Raw genomic sequence first — 25,115 nt, forward strand, 5'->3', positions numbered from 1 at the left:
CCACCTGGTTAGTCAATACCAGGGGATCTGCCAACCGAGCTGGACCTGCCCAATCAAACCTGTTACGCACTGTAGAAGGGGATAAAGTTCCTGTAGTGCACGTAAGAAACATGCTGGGTAAAACAGTCTGGGCTACTCCTGCCTCAGGAAAAGGCAAACCCATTCGTGGAATTGCTTTTGCTCAGGGACCTGGATGCACTTGGTGGGTAATGCAAAAGAATGGGGAGGTCCGGTGTGTACCTAAAGGGGATTTGATACTGGGTGAGAATAGCCCATGAGTTGAATTGTAGTATGTTAACTATTATATAATAATGTATGTCATCACTACCATGATTGCTATATATCATAGATGAAAATGGTGATTAATTAGAATGTATTGGACAGAGTGTAACCTGAGCATGACATAAATGGTATGGAATAAGGGGTGGATATCTCGTTCCAGTTAGGACAGAGTTAATTTTCCTCCTAGTAGCTGGTAGGGTGCTATGTTTTGCATTAGGATGAGAAGAGCGCTGATAACATGCTGATGTTTTAATTGTTGCAGAGCAGTGTTTACACCAGGCCAAGGACTTTTCAGCTTCTCGCTCTGTCCTGCCAGCGAGCAGGCTGGGGGTGCAGCAGGAGCTGGGAGGGGACAGACCCAGGACAGCTGACCCAAACTGGCCAAAGGGGTATTCCATACCATCTGACGTCATGCTAAACAATATATAGGGGTGGCTGGCCGGGGTGGGGGGGCCGGCTGCTCGGGGATAGGCTGGGCATCGGTCAGCGGGTGGTGAGCAATTGCATTGTGCATCACTTGTTTTCTTACACATTATTATTGTTAATACTATTACCATTATCACTATTATTATTATTATTGTTATTATTATTTTCCTGTCTTAATAAACTGTCTTTATCTCAACTCACAGGCTTCACTTTCCCGTTTCTCTCCCCCATCCCAGAGAGGGAGGGGGGAGGGTGAGCGAACGGCTGTGTGGTGTTTAGCTGCCAGCCGGGTTAAACCACAACACTGGGAAAGGACTCTTTTTCAGGGGGCGTAGTGATACGACAAGGAGTAATGTATTTAAACTTAAAAAGGGTAGATTTAGATTAGATATTTTGAAGAAATTCTTTATTATGAGCGTGATGAGGCACTGCACTAGGTTGCCCAGAGAAGCTGTGGATGCTTCATCCTTGGAAGTGTTTAAGGCCAGGTTGGATGAGGCTTTGAGCAACCTGGTGTAGAGGAAGGTGTTCCTGCCCATGGCAAGGGGGTTGGAACTAAGTGATCATTGATTCCTTCCAACCCAGACCATTCTATGATTCTGTGATTCTAAAACAAGAAGACAGCAGTATTTGTAGTACTACGTGCTGGAATCTAGGACTTGGAAAAGGAGACTAAAGAAGGAATACTGGTGCTTCTTTATGAAACAGAAAAGAAATAGGACAAGAAACAATGCACAATTAAGAGAAGATTGGGAAAAATACAAGTTGGAGATAAGAAAAGTTGGGAGACGAGCAAAATAAATGGAAGACGTAAGAGCCAACTCATCAGACTCGAAGAGGAAGAATCTGGATTTCCACACATTATTGAGACTACTCTCTAGTAAGACTGCAAGTCTTTCTCTCATGTAATGTGGAAGTACCATGAATTTCTGGTAGATTTGTTAGTGAGGTGAAGTTTTTATATGGCTCTTTCTGGGAACGTAGATGATGAGATCAGGATTAAATACCATAGTTGACCTGGACTGGATTTTGTCATTCCCATAGTTAATTACTGGTTTGGTGCAAATATTAGATGTCATTTTATTGACAGTGATCTGCAGAGCTAAATTCTTTGATCATGCTTACTACTATTAACTGTATACTGACAGTATAATGTTAACAGTTTTTACAGTAAGAAGAAAATTGCACTTCATTGAGGTCCACATGGTTCTTTGAGATAGAATGACAAATTGTATTAGCTTTAAACTGGGGGAATATATTTGCAGAAAGGCTAACATCAACATTTTCAAATGCCTAATGTTTTGGGAAAATAATACTATGTTACTAAAATGTGTGATATTTAGTATTTAATCTTAAACTGTTAATTAAACATTTGCATTAATTATTTGCATAATTAAATTAATAAAGAATAAGCTGGAACATCTTTTTAACAAAGAAAGTTGCTCAAAAATGTACTATACCTTAGAGGTATAGGCAAACAGTTCTCAGCTATTCCTACTGCATACCTAAACAGAAGAATTCAATCTTTAAATAGGAAAAAAAAAATCCAAACAAACTGATATCTTGTTCTTTGGTTCAAACAATTTTTTTTTTACAAAAGTATTTATTTTTGTACTTTTCTGTTTCCTTGGCAGCTGGATGTTAATTTCTGATCTATGTGATATGACATCTTACACAGTACTACATGGAATCAGATTCCTTTTTTCAGAATGTGAAATTCTACCGAGAGAATACATTGCTATTTTTTCTTTGCTAGGCATACTGTGGCCTTTCAAGAATCCCTGCAGCAACGTGCTGATGATGTACAGAACTGTGTATGAATCTTTTCCTTGTACCTTGTCCCAGAATATATGGCACAAATGACTACTATGCTGATTCATGTACTCTTTAACTCTATGACAGCTTAAAAATCTTGTCAAGACAAGAAGCATATGAAACTAAACCCTTTTCTTTTGTATTTTTTCCGACCAATCCTTCTCTTTTAAAAGCAAGAGAGAAATGATGGGGAGCAGGGAGCGGGGAAGATTAAGCTCAGAATTTGGCTGTTATTAAGGTCTCCTCAGACAAAAGTAAAAGAACTCCAACAGTGTTGCAGTACTTATCTCTTTATTTACATCTCCTTATTTAAAATGTATGAAACTATTTAAAAAGTAAGAAACTAGAAAACAATCACTTTTTCTGAACTTTCCACATAATATCTAGGATTATATAGATTATATATGTTTAATAGAGAATTAATCTCTTACTGAAGCAGCTACTGTTATGAATGTACCTTTCAACTGTTCAGCTAGCATTTAAAAATTACATATATGTTGGAGAAAACTTGTGGGAGAAGTATCATCATTTGAACTATGAACTTTATCTTTTACCCCAGAAAGATTTTATTACATGAATAAGAAGCAGTCTATCCTCATGTGATTCATTATTTTGTGTTTTATTGATCTGACACATCATAAGGTATCAGAAAATTATTTTTTAGTGTGTGTGACAGGTACTGAGATAACATTTTGTAAAACATTCTCAATTAAATGCCTACTCAAAACATACTGTTTGTTCTTAAAAAAGTGCAGGACCAAATCTTGGGTCTGTTATTGGTAGTAGAGATCCAGCTAATTCTTCCAAGTTCCAAATTTTTTGGTATTATCTTTATGTTCTGACTATCGTTTCTATTATCTTTTTTTTTTTTTTTGGTGTTATCTTTATGTTCTGATAGGTCAAACATACCTGTTGTCCCTCCTTTGCAGACCACCCAGTTCTGTTCCTTTCTACATACTGTGCCCATCTTCTATTCAATTGTATTCAGTGGCTCAAGACAGAATTGTTAGGTCTTGCATTTTGAGCTGAAGACTTGCACAGCTGCTTCATACAAGAAGATGAACAGCAAAAGGGTTTAACTAAAATAACATAAAATTTAAAAAAGGGAGAAAAAAAGACCTAACATTATTTGTTTTGGTTTTGTGATGTTATCATCCTGTACAGGACAAAATCATCTCACAGAAATAAATCTGTTTCTCCTTGTAGAATCTTGTGAGAAAATGGTAAAATTATCTTAATCTAGAAATTCAGGATTTGACAGATTAAATTATAAATACAACAATTTCTTATCTGGTACTAGGTATTTATTCTATTACCTCTTTGTTACCCTCCACTTGCAGTCTCTTCTTCTTTAGACACTTTGAAATAAGCAGCAACTGTCTCACAGACATAAAATGAATACAAAATAGAAAGGATGTATGGCAAATAAGAAGCCTTTGATCCACTGTAAACTCCTTACAAACACCTGCAGAGGTGAAAGTTTTTTGTGATAATTCAGACATATCTATAGCTATCAAACCTGCCCATTGGACGGGATGGCAGTACTGAATAAATGCAGATGGTTCTTGGTTTGCAATGTGTGACCTGCATTAAGTGATTTGTACTTTGCTTTGTCGTAATTCAAATAAATGTGAGGAAAACCTACTACAGTATTGAATTCTCCGGAGTCTCCTATTTACTTCACCTCAATCATTGGTCTGTTTTTCATCTGCCAACACATATCAGATGGAAACTCCATTCAGTTTGTTCAGTGGAGAAAATCAAATTTACATATTTACAAATAATTGCATTTGAACAGGAGAGGAGCATGGGGAATGTATATGAATCTAATTATTGTCCATTCAATCCATCAAACTAGTGAAAGGAACACTGCTTAAAAATAATTCTCAGAAATTCCATCAACAGTAGCTGCTGCAAAAATACTTCATTTTTGTAATCACCTTTCATAAACATTGGCTTGCTAAAGGAAGGAAATAGATAAATAAAAGTTGAAGTAAAATAAATTATAAAATAAAGAAATTTATTTCTGAAAGAAATATCAAATGTTTGAAAATGAATATCTTTGGCCAGTCTCTGGATTAAATCTTTTCTCTAAATCAATTAATTTTTAAAGTTTTGTTTGTCTTTGTTTCTAAACCACAGGTTATATTTGTGTCATTTTTTTCTTTCCACTTACAATTATTCCTCCTAGTATAGGAATAGTATAGTTCCTTACACGTCAGCTTCTCAGCAAGCAGGATAACTAATGTATATGGCCATTCAGATTGGTTCTGTTAAGTATTTATATTGGTATGATATAAAAAGTGACAAATCAAACTCTGTATCATTTACAAGATATATACTTAAGGGTTTTAGATCCTTACTGCAGTGGAAAGTCAAATGAAATTTGCTCCCATGCTTTAATTTAAAGATGAATTGCCACTTTAATTTCTTAATAGTGTTTCTAGAATCACATTTTATGATAATTCACTGTCAGAAGAGCAGTATATCTTGATTTTATAAATACTGTATTCTTGTTGTGTAAAACAAAAAACAGGGATTTATATTCTCCTCGTTTGTTGCTTAGCAAATAAAGCATGAAGCCATTAGCATTTTGGAAATTCCAGCTATTACAGAACTCTAAAACTCAGGGGTAAGAGCTACTGTAAGTCCATTTAATTTCTCTTTGATTTTTGCTACAGGTACAAATTATTACAGCTCAAGGTTTGAGTCCTTATTTCTGAATGACCTGGTTCCAATATATATAAATTAATGAATAAACAATCTCCTAAAACATTAGAATGAATATTATCATTAACAACTCTGTCTCAAACACATTGAACATTCCTATATGACAATAAGCTCTTCTGTGCAAGATTCTCTCTACCCTCCATAAGTCAGAAAAACACAGATCCATCTCCTACAGAAGAAAATGCATTATGAAAGACCCCATCCTAAGCAAAGTAAATTTATTTGACTTCCTTCTGGCTTCTGTAAGTTTATAGCCATAAGCAAGAACCTAAACCAAAGCAAAATAAGTCTGCTACTTTTCAGGGCAGTGATGAGGAAACAAAAAGTCTTACAGATGAAAAATACTGGCTTGCATACCACAGCAATGAAGGTAGTATGATAATAATTTCTTTAATTTCTTTTTTTTTTTTTTAATATGGAAATTTTATTATGAAGATATTTCTAAATTCAGTTACACATAGGCTATGATTTCCATTATCTAATACACAATGTATTTATATGCATCTCAACAGTAATAATTCACATATGTTGCATCCATAGTAGAATGTAAGAATGTAATTGAATGGCTGCACTTATGGATTAGTCAAAGAAAAAGTTTAATATATAATAATAATAAATGTGACTGCAGAGCTAGTAGGAAATTTTCTCCTTTCTTTCCTTCTTTCCATCTTTCCTTCTTTCTTTCTTTCTTTCCTTCCTTCCTTCCTTCCTTCCCTTTCCCTCTTTCCCTTTCTCTTTCTTTCTCTTTCTCTTTCTCTTTCTCTTTCCTTTTCTTTCTTTCTTTTTCTTTCTCTTTCCTTCTTTCTTTCTCTTTCCTTCCTTCCTTCCTTCCTTCCTTCCTTCCTTCCTTCCCTCCCTCCCTCCTTCCCTCCTTCCCTCCTTCCTTCCTTCTTCCCTCCCTCCCTTTTTCTTTCTTTTCTTTCTTTTCTTTTTTCCTTTATTTCCCCAAAATATCTTTTTTTTTTTTATTTATTTTCTTTTCTATTTCTGCAAGATTTTTTACAGTAATAGGTTTCTATTCCAATTAGAGGCTGGGTTCTTCCATGCCTGGAACTTTCACCCTCCCATGTGTGGAATGGGAATTCTGAGTTTTGACCAGCTCTAATAAGGGGAGTGGATAAGTCAGTATTATTCCTGAGCTTTCTTTCTACATGTTCTCATACCACATTAGTACTCTTTGGGAAAGGAAACTGATGGAGAAAAAGGTTGAGTTAAACAGTCCTACTAAGCAAACAAAGAGAAAGGCAAAGACAGGGACATGGAATTCTTAACTTATTCCTAACTTGCAGCTGTGTAGTGCTATTATTAGGGAAGAATGAATGAAACAAAAACTAGATAAGATAAACACAGACTGACTGTCTGGGATAGAGGAAAAGGTATAACTTCTTACAGGCCCCTAGAAATACAGAAACATTATCTACAATTTACTTCCATTTCAGGAAAATCATTTATTTTAATTAAACTTAGAGTTTACAATACACTGTATCTTTTTTGTTCTTTTGGACAAGCAAACAAATTAAAATACTTATCGATAAATCCTATGCCAGCTAGTCATTAACAGTCTGCAAACACTATTGCAGTTTTGTTCACATACAGATACAAACTCATTAGTGCTTAAACCTACCTGCAAATCATTAGTCATATCCTCATCGTTTCATTACTAAAGTGATGAATCAAAGGAGTGGAAGGAGTTTTCAAAAGCTAGAAATCATTCATGTTTAAGAGCTACATCATATGTTATGATAACATCAGATGGTAGCCCAAGTGGCATCAGACTTTTACATCTTAACTGAAAGTAAACAAACAAACAAAATCCCACAGACTTCTTCTATTTATAGCTGCAAAACCCGTATAAACATATTCAGGGCCTCATTTTATATTTAGGTATAACCACTAGGGTCATCTCCTTCGATATCAGCTCTAGAATCCTTCAGATGCTGCTTACAGTCTCTAGCTTTTCCAGTTGTCTATTTTCCATCAACTTTGCAAGAGCAGCAGCTGTGTCATCAGTAGCCAGTTGGATATGAAAATTTCTGTACCTTTTTGGCATCCCATAGATACCAAATGTGTCTTAGAGAGTCACCACAGAGTTTGTTCATTTTGTTCTTACTGTGATTCTACATGTGATTTGAAGTGATAAATGATAAGTAAGTGTGTGCAGCAATATTCCTAAAAAGGGATCAAGTTCTTAAAAAGAGAATATCCAAGGAATGTGTAGGGACTGTTCAGATATTAGAATGTAAACATTTGCTCTGTTTGATAAAATTTCTCATATTATTTTATGGAAAATATGATTTCTTTAATAACATAAAAAATCTACTTCTACATTTGCAATGAAAAAAATAATAATTATTCCACAGAAATATAATTTTGCTATTATAGATTTTTGATTTATCACTCTGATTTGTAAGAAAAGAACATTAAGCTTTGAAATACAGAATTTATGATGAACACGAATTCTTATTGCTACTCATTTTTTCTTTATTTTCTTTATCAACACTGAACTTAGTGTCCCACTTTGACATTAAATGTATCTAAGTGATCAGCTGGCCTACCAAAAGAATTGTTTAACTTCACAGCCAGCCAGCAAGAAGGACCAGAAATCTGATCTGTTAGACTTTGTTCCTTTGAGGAAAGCTGTACTGGGTCTGGCTGGGATGTTAACTTTCCCTGCAGCAGCCCATACAGTGGTAGGAAGATGCATTCAGGCAAATAATCAGGTAAAGATGACTTTAGGCTTCTGCACTCCCTGAAGAAGTCCCAGGAAGGAAAGAAGCTGAGGAAGAATTGCTTACAAAGTTTCACAGAAGCTGGTATTTAAAGAGTGCACAAATATTGAACAGAAAACCTTGAAAACATTCATCCTACCCCTGGTAAAACAGTGTGTTACCTAAATTGTAAGGTATTATGACAGTCAATATGTGAGCATAGGACAAATAGCATTTCATAAAAATATAATAAGTGGAAAATATAAAAGAATTTCGAATACAGAATGTGAGCAGGTCTCAGCTCAAAGCTGAAGGCTTCTGAAAGAGATACAGCCCATGAAAAATACCAAATCTTGCTGCTTAAAGCTTTCTGGATGTCATTTATGTAAAAATAACTTATGTGTTCCAAGTAGCAGGGAAAGCTTGAGGACAGGCCTAAAAGCGATCAGATTCACTGCTTTCATAGTACAGACTCACTTCTGGAATTGTTTGTTTTGCTCTGTAAAAGACTACCTTGTAAACTTTTTCTGAAATTCAGTAAATTAACTGTATTTATAACAGGCTTCTGCAGCAATACAGTTGGATGACTATACTCCAATCCTCTCTAGTCCTTCAGTAGCATTCTCCATTCCTCCCAAACCTTCCTTCAGTCTCATGGTCATCTATTTACCTTCTATTTAAAATTTCTACTAAAAATAAATCTTTACTCCTTGGTCCAAAGATGAAGAACTTTCCTCAGCAGATTCTTGCATCTGAGGGAGAAGCAGAAGTCTTCCCAGAATGTAAAAGATCCTCCATCAACAGAACACCTCCCTGCCAAAATGTTTTCTCAGGGGCTAAACTCAGGCTACCATTGTATCTTCCAGATAGCTGAATGTCTCCCATATGCTGCTAAGCAAACTCGCCAGAGCTGCACTGATGGAGTCCTCCACAGAAATCACTCCACAGAGATTACACCTCCCACACCATCTAAGTACACCTGATATTACAGTATGCAAGCTGCTTCCAACAATAAATCATAGTCAAAGACTCTCTGGGCTTGATTCTGTTCCTTTATAATTGCATTCTCCAAGGACATTGGCTTTTATAGAAATTTTATATGCTTTGTTTTCTTATCAAAAGGAATTGTTCAAATGTTTAAGTTAGGTGGAATGTACTATTGCAAGGTAAAGTAGAGATTAGTAAGTTGAAATTCAGTAATTTATACATAGGAGAAAATGGGATGCGGTTTAAAGCACAGAGTATTTTTAGCAAATTCATCATAGGAATTTAAAAAATTGGCCAAATATTATTTTCAAGATCACCAATTTCTACCAATTTTCATCCAAAAGACTGCTTTCTTATAAATAAAATAAAATTTGATATTTAAAAAAAATATTGTCAACAGACATTTTATTAAAAAATAAAATAAAATAAAATAGCAGTACTACAAGTTCATTATTACACTAAGCACACATAGTGAGGAAACATAATCTTAATTTCTGTCCTATGCATGAATATAAAGCTGTTTAAAACTATAGAACCATATCCTATTTTTCTTCAGTACTCCCTTCAAAATACAAATAGAAAAAAAGATATAAATCTAGGGATGGTGCCCAGAAGGAAAAATATCTAAATGTAATGAGAGCAGTGGATATAGAACATATTGCATTGTTTGTACAAGGTTCTTGTTAGTAAATTTGCCATATATATTCTTTTTCTCATATAAAGAACTTTAGTCTTCTACTTCTTTATTCTCTTGCTATAAAAAGGAAGGTAATTTTTACATACTCTCATCTGTATAAGGATGAAACTGAAAGATAGATTGAGTTTCTGAACTTAAAAACAATGCCAAAAATCCAGTGTTCAGAGGAGAAAGGAAAATAAATGCTCAAGCAAACAAAAGAAGATTCAGCTGACTTAGTGAGACCAAACTCCTACAGTAATAGAGTTATGGTAAATCCAGGTATGTTGAGCCTTTCAAAACCCACTGCCAAGCTAGACTAAGCATTTTCATGAAAAACCTCCTTTTTCTTTTTCTTTTTTTTTTTTTTTGTATAAACCCAGCAGCTTTATAGTTTCCTTTAAGCACAGTAATAATCTGCAAATCAATAACATTAGTTCTATCATTCAGTGAATGCACCCTCATTTTAAGTGAAGTATGAACATCACAGATGTTAATTGAGGATCTTAATTTCCTGTAGTTCTCTGAAGGCAAGAATATCAAAAAGGGCCTCTGGTTCTAGCTAACGTTTCCAATGACAGTTTATTTGTATCCTTTGGAGAAGTAGGTGTGCGCTTTTAGTACTTAATTACCCTTATAAATCACAGCAGCTCTCTAGGAAACTAAGGAATGAGGATACATCAGGCTCTTTTTAGATTTGCTTCTCTAGCTATACACATTTCCAGCATTTTCAGAAAATACCCAGGACTTTCTCACTATTTTCTCCAACATTTCCCTCATCAGTAGCTATTAGGGCCTAGCTGAGATGGTTGTCAAATTGAGTTATTTATTAATATTGAACATAACTGGCTCGAAGTGACAAAATCTGCATATTTTACAAAACAATTTCTATTTAAGAAGAATATGTCTAAGTTGCAGCAGTAACTTAAATGATCAGCACATGATCTGAGAATTCAAAATACCAAAGTCCATACCCTACTTTGTGAGACATGGTCATTTAAAGGGACATTCTCTGAAGTGCTTGTGTATTAGAGTCATGTATCATTCTGTAGCTCTTTTCTAATCAGCCATGGGAAAACTTGTCCTCGACAAAAATTTGTCCTGAGCTTCTGGACAAGCAATGAGGTTTACAATAGGCAACAGAAAAATATAAAGCACTCACCTTTAATAGAAGTCCTGGACAATTACCAGAAAGCTTCAAATAGAGGGAGGCAGTGCTAAACTGCTCAGTCCTCAAGGCAAAGACGTTGGTCCCAAGCCTCCCAGTTCACAGAAATCACAGATGCTGGAACAGAACAGGTGGTTTAGCATGTCTTAGGTGATAAGCCAGCCTGAGGCTAGATACTTCTCAGGATAAAGCAAATCACTTAACCACAACTTAGTTGAGGAGGTTTTACTTGTCATTTGGGACATATTTAACAGCAACACCAATGCAAAGGGTAATTCTACAATGAAGAACACCACATTGCCATAATATAAATAGACAAAAAATTTGTATTGCCAAAATAAAAGCAGGAAAAAAACAGCAGTTTCTTTTCATGTTTATAACTTACAGCTAAAATCTCAGTCCAAGTACATAAACAAGTAAAGAGGTTGAGCATAAGAAGAATAATTGTAAACTAAAATATTTTATTCTTAGCTGCAAAAGAAGCCTCCCATAATTTTTTCTACAGCCTCACTGTTACAATGACCTAGCTGGGTATTACATGCAGAAAGACTGAATGGTTGCTTGGTGGATCTGAAAAATGACCAAGTCTGCCCCTCTCACTGTATTCATTTTCCAAAAGTATTCAGATCTTATTAAGATTGCTGTATTTTCTCTTTTCCTGCAGACAGTAATGACATTAGTTTTGCTGCAAAATAAAGTGTCTGGTCTCTGGTTTATTGTCCAGCAGAATCCAGACCAAAAAAAGAAAAAAAAAAAAAAAGGTTTGCTGATAAATGTGTAAAATATCTGAATGGGAGGATATCTACATAATTAATATATTATTGTCATTCAAAGCAGCAGGGTATTTATAGCATTCTAGAAAAACAAATATACACAAGACAGAAGACAGAAAGACAATGTTACAGCTGTAATACTTCAAATGATATAAAGAAACCAAATAATTCACCATATTGGAGAAAAAAGTTCTTGGTAGGAGTTAAAATAACTGCTAAGGAAAGGAGCAGTGGCTATTGCTTTGTGATCTTGAAAGAAAAATAAAATAAACATTCTTAAGTGATAAATCTTGAATATACTGTAGGAACAAAGCCCAGGACTTAACCAGCTTTGATAACTTTTTTTTTCTTTTTTTTTTTCTTTTTTTTTTTTTCTGTAGGTTCTTAAGAGCCAGAAGTTCATACTTCTGAGATTGTGTATGAAGTATTATGTAGCTGAGTATAATAAATTCCATATGAAAGTGTGATTTAGGAACATTTTTCACACTTCATAATCAAGTGGTTATTAGTTACAGCTCCTGCAAATTCTGTTTACACCTTAGCATTAGCACTTTCTCTGAGAAACTGTTTTATACACAATTAACTGAATGTTTAATTATATTTGCACTGCAGTTCAGCGATGTAACTGCAGAAAGCCTATGCCAGCTTTGAGAGAGATACTAAAGTCTATAAACAACCTGTGCATGCTGATACAGCACATACAATGTTCATTTACACTGCAACATCCAGTAAATATGATTGTTGCTATTACTGTATCTACATCTCCTTTGATTCCTCAAATAACATAAAATATTTATTCAGTTCTGCCTGGAAAATCACAAAAACGTCTAAATGCCAAAGGAGATGTAGGAGCCAATATCAATTTTCAAATGTAGATACTTAAAAATGGAAATGTGAATGTAGATTTTGGAAATGAAACAGTTTTGAAGCAGTAATTCCTTCTGAGAATTAAATATTAAGTAATAGGGATTATATGCATAATATTGGTTATTATGCTTTACTTCACTATGTTGGAGAAACTTTTAAATTCTTATCAAAATTAGGATAAATCAGAGCATCCCACAATGAAAAACACTTAGAATAAATTATTGAGAGTGGCTAGCTAAATAAGCTTATTCTTGTGGTAATTATTGTAATTTCTTTTTGTGATGAATACATAAATGTAGATAGGTACATATGCATATTCTTAAAAGTTCCCTAACTATTAAATGCTTCAATATATATAAAAAAATCTTCACATAATTAATTAAGAATAAAGATATAAAAGCCTAAGGTCTCTTAAAATACTGTATCTGAGAAAGGAGTTATTATTTTTGAAGTTTCTTTTACAAGATAGAAAACTGAATCAATGTTTTTTCTCTGTTGGCACAAGACAAAAATGCACTTGTTCTGCTACGTATTTTGAAAATTAATTTCAAGTGAGTAACATTTCTCTTTCTTAAGTATAACTTTTGATAAGTGTGTTGTAAACAATTCATTATCAGCATTGCTACTGCCTTGACAATTTAGTTGTAATATTTTTATGCATAATAAAAAAGACAATATTAATTATTTAATAATTAAATAATTATACTAATAAATTTAATCCTCTAAGCTAGAGTCAAAACTAGTTCTGTGTGTGTTATGATATATGTGAAGATAAATAATAAATAGATCATCATATCCAAGATCTTTACATTAAAGGTTCCCAGTTGAGACAATACACCAAATATTCAAAATATGTTTATTATTTCAAAAACTAATAAAAGAAATCAGTATGCAATACAAATTAGCCCTATTAACATAAAACTGTGAAGGCACAAGTCTCAAAAAAAAAATTAAATTAAATAAAAAAGTCTCCCTTAGTAATCCTTAACATGCACTCAGAACAAATAGTATTGTTTTTAGCTGTATGGAAAGCTATAGGCAGATCTGTTATTGCTGAGTAGGCTAATAATAATAATAATAATATAGTTACATTTTCATCTAAATTATGATCCTCTGCAGTTGGAGATGATAAGAATGAAAAAACAATTCAAAAATTTGAGTTTCCCCTATATTTGTAATGAGTTTTAAATCCATGAATCAAAGGCATTACATATGACTACAAAGTTACAAGGCAGAATCTAAAATAAAAAATACTGGTTTGCTTGTGTACAGAGAATACTGCTATAGTAACCTATGAGAGTGATCTGGTCCCTAGGCAAATTCATTGTTATGTTGTCAGATTTCTTACCAAGTTGCTTCAAACATTTCATAGGAAGGAATCTTACCTGCAAGCCTATTCTGACTTTTACATCTGAGCTATTTAATTCGCATGAAAACGATAAAAAAGAACACTACATTAATGGATAGGAATAACATGAAAGAAAGTCTCAACCAACTTTACTATTTAGACATTTTAAATTAAACAGTGTTGAATACAAGGTCCAGAATATAGAATATAAGCATTCTTACATAGGGATCTCACGGCTGGAATGTTGCAAAGAGGAATGTAATCCATCACATATTTAAAAATAAAGAATTTAGAAATGGAACTACTAACAGGCCCGATCTTGTGAACCTGTAAAACTGTAGTTCAGTAGTTTGGAAAAAATATACAAAAAAAAAATAAAAAAATCAGGGCAGGCCTCTGTGAGCAGAGCCTGGCAGCTGACCCATGTCAGACCAGAGCTAGCTCCAGCCAGCTCCAAAGGGACCTGCTGCTGGCCAGAGCTGCGCCAGGGAGCGACGCCGGTTGGGCCTCTGGGACAGCAGATTTTAGAAAGGGGAAAAACTGCTGTGCAACAGCAGCTGGAAGAGAGGGGTGAGAAATGTCAGAGAAACAGCCCAGCAGCCTCCCAGGCCAGTGCAGCAGGAGGGCAAGAGGTGCTCCAGGCACGCAGCAGCAGTTCCCCTGTAGCCTATGGGGAGACCCCTGGTGCAGCAGGCTGTCCCCCTGCAGCCCATGGGTCCCACACGGAGCAGATCTCCACGCTGCAGCCCGTGGAGGAGCCCCCGGTGGAGCAGGTGGATGTGGCCTGGAGGAGGCTGCGGCCCATGGAGAGCCCCCGCAGGAGCAGGCCCCGGGCCGGAGCTGCAGCCCGTGGAGAGGAGCCCACGCAGGAGCAGGGGGTCTGGGGGGAGCTGCCGCCCACCCGGGGGGGACCCGTGCTGGAGCAGTTTGCTCCTGGGGGATGGATGGACCCCGTGGTACGGAGCCATGTGGGAGCAGTTCTTGAAGAGCTGCTGCCTGCGGGCAGCCCCCGCAGGCTCAGTTCGGGAAGGACGGCATCCCGTGGGAGGGACCCCACGGGGAGCAGGGGCAGGGAGTGACCGTGAAGGAGCGGTGGAGATGAAGCGCCATGGACTGACTGCAGCCCCCATTCCGCTGCACTGCTCATGGGGAGGAGGTAGAAAAGGGTGGATGGGGTGGAAAGTGTTTTTAGTTTGATTTTAGTTTCTCACTGCTCTATTCTGCTAGCGATAGGCAATAAATTATATTAATCTCCCTATAACGAGTCTTTTTTGCCTGTGACAATAATTGTTGTCTCCCTGTCCTTATACCACCCTTGAGCCCATTTCATCATACTTTCTCCCATTTTCTTTGAGGAGGGGGAGTGCAAGAGCAGTTGTGGTGGAGTTCAGCTGAACAGAAGGCTAAACAGCATATGAATCTTCTGGAACAGATACAACACCCAAATCTGACGCTGCATTTTCCAGGGGCACCACCAACACTTCAGGCTATTTACCCAGAGATTTTCCTATCCATCCACTTTTTGATGATTTTTTTTTTTTCATTTGGGTTATTTTATTTATATTTACTTATCCAACTCTTCCAGCTCAGGAGAACACCTGTTACCCCTGTTTGATGAAATCCCGTCTCACAGTTTATGCCCATATGTATCTTAGAGTGATTGACTCACATCTTTAGTGTAAATCAATCAAAGGTAAATTTTTGTTGCAGTTGTTAAATAAATGCTTAGGTCTAGACAAAAATAATCTAGAGGTGTAGCTTTTGGGTACATTGCAATACTGCTGATCAACATTTGCAGCACTGTTTCATTCCACTTCTTATATCAGCATTTGTACAGCTCATTGCTAGTTCCTACTGTGCGTGAGGTTTTTCTACTAAGAAGCTAAGCTTCTGGACTATATGAATCTACTGTAATTCTATTGATTGTAATTAAGACACATTAATTTATCGTATTTTGCTTTTCCTAACTTCTGTGTTTGTTTCAAAATCTGTTAAATAATGTCTATAACAATAATTACAATCTACAAACAGTAGTACACAATACCTTCCTGTGGGAATCTAAAAGTTGTTTTCTTATTGAATAATCTACTTCTAAGGTAGGAAGACAAAACAACGCACTGAGATTTCATATAGATTCAAGACTTCTGCAGTCTATTCTGATGAAATTGCAAATAATTTTGGAACTTAAATATTTATGTAGCTAACAGGTCGGAACAGGTGATTCTCCCTTCTACTCCGCTTTTGTGAGAAACCACTTGGAGTACAGCATCCAGCTCTTGGGACTGTAGCATGTGAAGGTTATGGACTTGTTCGAGTAGGTCCAGAGGAGGGTCACAAAGGGCTGGAGAACGCCTCTTATGAAGAAAGGCAGAGAAAGTTGTGTTTATTTTGCCTAGGGAAGAAACATCTCTGGGGAGACCTTATAGAAGCCTTCAAATATATAAAGAGGGCTAACAGGAAAGGTAGGGAGAGACACTTTATCAGGGAGTATAGTGGCAGGACAAAGGGTAATGATTTTAAACTGAAAAAGGATGGGGTTAGGTTAGATAGATGTAAGAAAGCAATTCTTCACTATGAGGGTGGTGAAGCACTGGAACAGGTTGCTCAAAGAAGTCATGGATGCCCCATTCCTGGAAGCGTTCAAGGCCAGGTTGGATGGGGCTTTGAGGAAGCCGATCTAGTGGGAGCTGCCCATGGCAGGGGGGTGGAATTAGGTGATCCTTAAGGTCCCTTCCAACCTTAAAACCTCCAAGCATTCTATGATTTTATGATTATGTGCTATGTTCTTACACTGTTAAAAAACACAACCTGATAGATGTAGAATATGGAATGAAAGTATCAGTATCTATTTTCCCCAGTGCCAATTATATAAGTATTTCCTTTTCTGTCATCAGTTTAGTGTCTTAATATTTCCCATTTTTTAAAACACTATAGTAATAACATTTTGTTAACTGAAAAAAAAAGGCCATTATTTCTATTCAAAATAGTGAATTCTCAACTACTTTGTCCACCAGAGACTTCTTTTTCTGTGATGACGCTGCCTAATATGTTGCAGAAACAAAATTATAACTAATTGGTAGTAATTTAAGATGACAATGTAAATATAAAAAGCATTAAGTTCCCTGGTGAGGGTCATTAAAGACAACAAGACACACTGAACCTGAAAAATATGAAACGAAAATATTATTTCAGATAATTGTTCTCTATTAATTCTGTCCTTATCTACATATTTTTTCTGCTATTTAATATTTCTTATATTTCAGTTAAATAGCATATGTACAAGTACACAGTAAAAGACAGATTATTCTAACAAAGACATGTATGCAGTGCTTAACAATGCCAAAAATAATATTTCCCTCTAATATCCATCCCATTAGTTCTGATTTTTGAAATATTTGAATACATATGTTCACCTGGGTGAATGACACACAAAAACTAAAAGAAAAACTAATTGTTCATTCTGTTATCTGTATTGGAAAAGTATATGGGAAAGCATAGGGGACTGATGCACCACTAGAAGGAAAAAAATAATCTCATTAACCAAGAATATATCATAAATAAAAACACATACCAGGTAGAAGAAGGCGGCACTATTTTGGCTGGTTCTCAATTTATTTTGCTTTCACCTTTTGCAGCTGGCATGGAGTTAGATCCAGTAGGAAAAGTGTGATTCCAGTAAGAATTACAAAAGACATGATTTAATTTTTAGATCATGTATGTTAACTAAGTGAGGCACAGTTAAACAAAACAAAAACATTTTAATCCTTTTTTAAAGCAAAGCTTACAATAATATTTTCAAAAGGACTGTGCACATACTGCCATCTAAATTCCTTTAATTAATATAATGATAAAGAAAAAAATATATTTTTTTCTGGTTACTAGTAGAATAAAGTTAACTTCTGACCTGACCAAATTCAGATGAATAAATCCTGAATGCTGAAACCGAACATATTCTACTTTATCTCAGCAATCCTTGACCTTAAAATCAATTATGGCAGTTTTTATTTTCACAGGTTTTCTATGCACTAGTCTTGATATGTAGATTTTCCATACTACACTTTCATGTTATTTACTGTTGTTTCCAGTGTAAATCCAAACTTCTAACCAGATTATTGATTTCATTTAATCTAAATTCTCTGAAACAAATAGCCATATTTTATGAAAAATAATGGTTCTTTTGCTTATTGTATGCTTGTGTTACCTAATATTCTTCTAATCTTCTCAAATCTGTAAGCACTGTGCGTTCATTTAGGGTGTTTAAATTCTATGTGTTTCAAATAGCAAAAACCAAATACCTACAAATACGTTGTAATGAGGAGAACAAAAATATTAAATATTTTTAAAAGAAAATGATTATATTTTCTTGTTGGTTTGATTTTATTATGACCACCACCACCAAAAATAATAGTAATAATAATAATAATTTTAGACTGCGAGGAAGTGGTTTTTAATCTTACAGTATAAAGTCCAGAATGTTGAAAAATTGAGATTTTATCCTTCCCAACAGCACAGAAAATGGCTATTTCCAAGGTCCATCAAATTCTTCTTTTCAATATAATTAATAGGATATCTGCAAGGAGATTTAGACAAAAATGGCAGAAAATATAGCAAATTAGTATGGCAGTCTCTTAAAACAACACCAACTGAAAAAATTAACTTGGCATATGCAGATCTGCAACTGAACTTCATGAGCTGACTAATATTCTTGCTTTAAGTCAAGATGACACAGAAATCTGGAACAGAACTCAATAAAATGCTGTAGTGCACTGTTTGCAAACAGTAGAAAGCTTATTGCTAATATATGACATGGAACAGATTTGGTCTTTTATTTGTCAGAAAGTTAATTACAGCAATAGAAACATTGGAATGGATGTGGGTACTACAACATTGCCTCATAGGGTAGTTTTCATACACCTTAATAAAAATCTATTTCCCAAATATACCACAGAACTCTGAATGAATTCCTTGCTGTCCTCGTGTTCCTAAAATAGATATAATACACTGAAATCTTTGTGAAGGCTTATTGTTTTTCCCAGTGCTAACCAGAAGAAAACATTCTCACCTAGATTGCATTAACTCTGTTTCTACCTTTATTTTTTTTTTTGTATTTTCTGAACACTAAAATACAAAAGGTTTTTGTAAACTATCAGAGTGGATATAAAAATGTTTTGATTTTCAAAGCTGGACAGGTTATTTGATGCTGAAACAGCTTTGGTTTGCATAGTACTTTCAGAAACTGAAGCTATTTCTATTACAGACAATAGCAATGAAAATGCATTGCAGAACAGCATGCAAAATTTAAGAATATTTGCAGAATCTATTAGTGGTCCAGTGCTCACATTTATCATTTAATGATGAAAATACAGTTGACCACGTGGCTTCCTAGCTTCTCGTATAAATTAGTTAGGTTGAATCTGCATTAACGTATGATTCAAAATCATTTTATGGCATTTTCTGTCAATAGAGCCCTCAAACCTGCCATTGAAATTCAGTCCTTCTTTTATGTGCCAATATCAGTCATACCCTCTTCACACTCTTATTTAAGAAACTGAAGAGGGTTTAAGGAAGGGATGCCATCCAGAGGGATCTGGACAGCCTTGAGAGGTGGGCCTTTGTGAACTTCATGAAGTTCAGCAGGGCTGGGTGCAAGGTCCTGCATCTGGGTTATGGCAATCTCAAGCACAAATACAGGATGAGTGGAGAATGGATTGAGAGCAGCCCTGAGGAGAAAAACTTGGGGGTGTTGGTTGATGAGAAGCTCAACATGAGCCAGCAGTGTGCGTCTGCAGGTCAAAAAGCCACGCATATCATAGGATGAATCAAAAGTGGGGCCAGCAGGTTGAGGGAGGTGATTCTTCCCCTCTGCTCTGTTTCTGTGAGACCTCATGAGTTCTGTGTTCAGCTCTGGGGCCCCCAGTATAAGAAGGACATGGACCTACTGGAGCAAGTCCAAAGGAGGGCTTAGATTAAATGTAAGGAAGAAATTCTTTACTCAGACAGTGATGAAGCACTGGAAAAAGTTGCCCCGAGAAGCTGTGAATGCCCCGTGTATGTTCAAGGCCAGGCTGGTGGGGTCTTTGAGTAGTATACTATACTAATTAGCATGTAACTAAGAATGAGAATAGAAAAATGAACCAGTATAGAGTGATATGTTTATGATGAAGTGGGAAGACAGAAAATTTTAAACTTAAAAAATATCATTTTTTTTTAATTTAAAATTTTAAATTCTACATCTAAAATCATGGAGAACTTGGTATAAATTATTATTACATAAATATGCCATATATGTCTATACTATTTTATATATATATATACACACTATATATACTATACTATACATATATAGTATGTTACTATATATATTACTTCTCATCGTGCAATTTCAATATTTATGTAACTGATTAATATTGTTGTTCGATTCAGGAAATGAACAAATGCAGCTGTCAGTGGTAATTTTTGCAGGTCTTCTAGAGCTTTGCATGCCATTGACAATGAATTTTCCCTCTGATGTCAGATGCATAGATTGTATGTTGCTATGTGTAGTATTATTCTTAAAGACAATTGAGAAGTCACAGGTGATATAAAATTCAACTGCAACATTCTGTAACAGATATAGCTGGACAAAGCAAATAAACTATCAGGTGGATTGATAGTAGAGGCAAATTTTTACCTATTTCCTTTCCCAAAAAAGTAATGCCATCTTCTGCATCCTCTTTCTGAGGAGTCATACAGAATTTATATCACTCTTCAGAGAACATAAGTAATGCCAGAATCATAGTTAAGGAATAGAAAAAGTTATGGGAATAAATTATGGGAACAAAGCCTCTCACAGAAGATGCAGGAGTCCTAAGCAGTCCTACTAACTGTTGGCATACTAGAGCTGGGGCGATACAGCAGAGCTTTTGTAACACAATCTCCTTTGAAAAAGAACTATAGAGAACATGTCCAGGATGGTGCTGGGATGGCCAGTGTGTATCATCTCCCACTGGCTGCAAGGTACCTTCACGAAAACACTGATTTGTAGTCCTTGTTTGTTTCATGCAGAGTATCTTTGTCTTCACCCAGCACAGTAAAAATGAATGTAATTAACGTGCCATCGGTAATAGTTTGTATATTTAAGCCTGATTGGGTATTCTGGAACTGCCAGCCAGTTAAAAATTCTTATTTGAAAAGAATTTTGCTTCCTTTGGGAGATAGTTTCTTCTTTAAATACAGTTGCTTGTGAGAAAATGTCAGTCTGCCTCCTGTTTGAGGTAGAGGTCTCTGATATTGGGACAAAGAGAGATTTAAGAAATATAATATTTACATTCAATTAATTGGGATAAAAATATTCTTTAAGTATTGTAATTTGATGCAAGATTTATGAATTTAAGCAGTTCCTATTCCTTAAAATTCAAGGCATATTTTTCTTGTTGGCAAGCCCACAGGTGATCTTCTTAGTGTAGAGCTATTTAAGCATATTGAAAAACCTTTTGTCCTAAGTACTTCTGGGATCCAAAACAAAGCAAAACAACACAACCATAAATAAATAAATTAAATAAATAAATAAATAAATAAATAAAATAATATCAGCACGACCTACCGACAAAACAAATAAGCAAGCAAAAAAATATTTCTATGAGGGAAAACAATTGAGATTCAATTATACATGGTTTTGTGTCAATTTATGGAATATTCTCATAAATAGAATAGCACAACATGTTTCCAAATAGTGGAATTTTTTATTGCTTTGAATATTCATTAGGCTTGTAAAGTTGTTAAATAAAGTATTCTCTTAATCAAACAAAATTATCTGCTGCCATTAGGCTACTGACAGTGTAGACAAAATGCTAATCATTTTGAAATACAAGAAATTACATCAAATTATATTTTAATAGAATGGAAGATCAACCTAAGCATTTTTAAAGAAAAGTAAATCTAATTCACTTATTACAGTAGGATTTTTTTAAGGTGTATCAGATATAAAATTGACATTCAAATAAATGATTTGCCAATACTGCCTTTCTACTGTCTGTATCTTGTAAAGCAACTCTGGCAAACAGTCCTGCACCAGAGATAGAAATATAATATTAGAAGCAATTTTTAAGTGGATATTTTAGAGAGCTTTACACTTTGTAATGAGCTTGTGTACAGATATTTTGAAAACTGAATTATATTCAACAAACTAAGCAACCAGTGAAGATATGCTTTTGTCTGCATACTCGCACTAAGGAAAAAAAAAAAAAGTGTATTTGAAAAAAAAATTGAATTTTTAAATTAGAACTAAAAAGCATGCGTGAATCATGCAGGTTTTCTAGCTAGCTCACTAAGTACCAGTACATATCACAGCATTATACCTTTAGCTGTTATTTTATTTAAGTTTCCGGTTGTATTCCCTACCAGAGCCACAGTTACTTCTCTTAGCTAAGAAATAATTTGATTCTAAAGCTAAAATCTGCAGAAGAGTTATGCTACCTTAGCCTTGTCTTCCAAAACTCAAAGCATTATGCACGTTAAGTGCATAACAATGTTTACTAAACACCAAGACTTTGGGTTTTAGCTTTCTAATTCTCCGCTTTACCAGAGCATGTGCCCTTGTTTGAGCAAAATCTTTTCGAGTATACTAACACTAGCACAACTGGCTGACAGATTTTGCAAGTGTCAATGCTTTTGAAGGACTGGGTCCCACGTAAAAATTAGATCAAGAGGGGGTGCTATAAGAAATCTGACAGCCAAAAGTCAAGTCTAGTAGTATGAACTTCAATACAGTTTTTAGTGTTTTCTGTGTTCTGCATTGATCACATAACTTTACAGCCTTTCCGTAGCACTGAGGAATATTTTGTTAGGTGTGTATTTTCAATGGGGCAAATCTTTAAGAAATTCTATCCCAGGCCTCCCCAGGGCTTGGGTTCCTATTCTTATCTCTTTGTTGCAATTCACTGTCTCCTCAGTCACTGTCTCTAGGGCCTTTCCGTAGACTAATCACTGAAATGATGGCTAAAACAATGAAATTTTCTCTTTCCTTCTATCTAAAATAGGCAGAATGACAGCAGTAAGTCCCTGTGGTCCGGCAAACCTCTCCATCCACACAACTGGGACAGTGGAATGCAATAAAGACATACGTTGAGCAGCCAATGCTACAGGTGAGCAGAGACTTCTTTAACAGTCTTTGAATACAGAAAATGTTTACAAAATAACAGAGCTCACTGGAAGAGATAGTATTTGTGATGGTATTACTAGTATCTGTGAATCCTTCAGAGAGAATAGGTGAACTATTTCTTAATATTCACAGAACATACTAATAAAAGCTAATGAAGGCTTAGATCAAAAGATATTCTACCTCATTGGATTGCTGTGGTTTCTCATTAAATTTTGAATGCAAACTTTGTGTGACTAGCTGGCATAGCTGATGAGATTACTGACTCAGACAAAATACTTTTGTGTGTGTGTGTGTGATTTGTAACCTACAAGGAGTCATATTGTATACATTAATTTAAAATTAATCCATCCACCAGTCCATTTTCGTACGATAATGAGTGATGAAGTTTAAGAGACTGCAAATAAGAACTGAGCAGGATGAGAAACTGCAGGCAGTGTTTTTCAATCCATTTTTACGTATTTCTCTTAGGTGTACCAGAGCTCTTTATCACAATAAAGTAATGAGGAAAAAAAAAGTCTTCATATAAGATCATTTAGTAGTAGTAGTAAAACCTAGAGTCATGAGACACTTTGAATTCTATCCTTGGACTGGGAGATAAGAAGGTGGTGGTTAATTTTCTTTGTTGTAAAAGAAAGCATAATTTTCAGTTCTTTTAGCTCTGCATTAGCCACATGGGAGCAGTTATTATCTGCATAATGTACTGAGGCATTTGCAGTTAAGCTTACTTTTCATATTAGTCTCTCTTGGCTTAAAGTCACTTTCAATTAAAAATTAAATTAGCAGTCATTCCTAGGGCATTGTCAATTTTCTCCTGATAATATTTAGCAACCCATTGTTGCTGTATTCTCTGCTTGCACACTGTATCTTCATATGCAGTTCAGAAACTGATATGGTACCAAGGATGAGGTCCAGAAGAGCAGTGCTGGATTTGTGAAAAGTCTGTATTCACTTTCATCTAATTATTCCATTGTAATGAGTAAATACAATGGAGCTTAAATTCATTTAGTTATTAGATATTTACCTTTAGAGACATATTGTTTTTTTTTCTTTTTGTTCCAGATCTTCTACAACTGTACTATGGATTATACCAATAATTAAAGTATTGATGAAATGAATAATTGATACTGGCCCTTGACGTTAATGAAACTGTCAAACTTCGAACATCAAGTGACATCACTGTGCACCTCATTCCACAGAATAGTGAATCCTGATATTATGTCTCACTAAGAAGGAAAATGAAGGAAAAGGGAAAGGGAACGGGAACGGGAAAGGGAAAGGGAAAGGGAAAGGGGAGAAAGGGAAAAGAGAGGAACGGGAAGGGGAAGAGGGAAGGGAGAGGGAAGGGAGAGGGAGAGGAGAGGGAGAAGGAGAGGGAGAGGGAGAGGGAGAGGGAGAGGGAGAGGGAGAGGGAGAGGGAGAGGGAGAGGGAGAGGGAGAGGGAGAGGGAGAGGGAGAGGGAGAGGGAGAGGGAGAGGGAGAGGGAGAGGGAGAGGAGGGGAAGGGGAAGGGGAAGGGGAAGGGGAAGGGGAAGGGGAAGGGGAAGGGGAAGGGGAAGGGGAAGGGGAAGGGGAAAGGGAAAGGGAAGGGGAAGGGGAAGGGGAAGGGGAAGGGGGAGGGGGAGGGGGAGGGGGAGGGGGAGGGGAAGGGGAAGGGGAAGGGGAAGGGGAGGGGGAGGGGGAGGGGAAGGGGAAGAAAGGGAAAGGGAAAAGAGAAAGATGGAAAACAAAAATCAAAAGAAGAGAGAATCTGAAACATGGAAAAGGGCAATTTCACAAAATGGGAAAATGGGATAAACGTCCTTGCATGGAGTTCAAAGTAAGAGGAGAATAACCCCCAACACTGATCCAGGTTAAGAGTCTGTGGGTACCTTGTTAAGACAATGGATATATTGCATTATGTCTCTTTTTGGTAGAACAGTTTTGTTTTTTTTTTTGGCTGGTTGGTTTATTTGTTGTTTTTTGTTTGTTTTGTTTTGTCTGTCTTTGTTTTTTGTTTTTTAAATACCATTTATTGGTATTTCTAGTTAGCTCCTGGGACAGAAAATCTGATCCCATGCATATGTGAGAAACTTTTGATAAGGTCCCTTGGCTGTTATACAGATTGTTATACAGCTATGTACACAGTTGTTAACTACTTCTAATTAAGGCACTTAATAAAGCTTTTTTTTTTTTTTTTCTAAGAAAGCTTACTCATAAG

At 35.7% G+C, this 25,115-nt stretch overlaps 2 long non-coding RNA genes across 3 annotated transcripts in view; both read left to right on the forward strand.

The window, feature by feature from the left end:
* LOC310890139 overlaps positions 1–25,115 on the forward strand; it is a 764,802-nt gene that overhangs the window by 410,027 nt on the left and 329,660 nt on the right. The window lies entirely within an intron of this gene.
* LOC310889705 lies at positions 742–24,034 on the forward strand. The gene is made up of 3 exons (XR_014576720.1): positions 742–775; positions 22,798–22,902; positions 23,979–24,034. It is a non-coding gene; the product is annotated as an uncharacterized lncRNA (long non-coding RNA).

Source organism: Anser anser, assembly GCF_964211835.1.
Source record: "Anser anser genome assembly, chromosome: Z".
Classification (NCBI taxonomy): Eukaryota; Metazoa; Chordata; class Aves; order Anseriformes; family Anatidae; genus Anser; species Anser anser.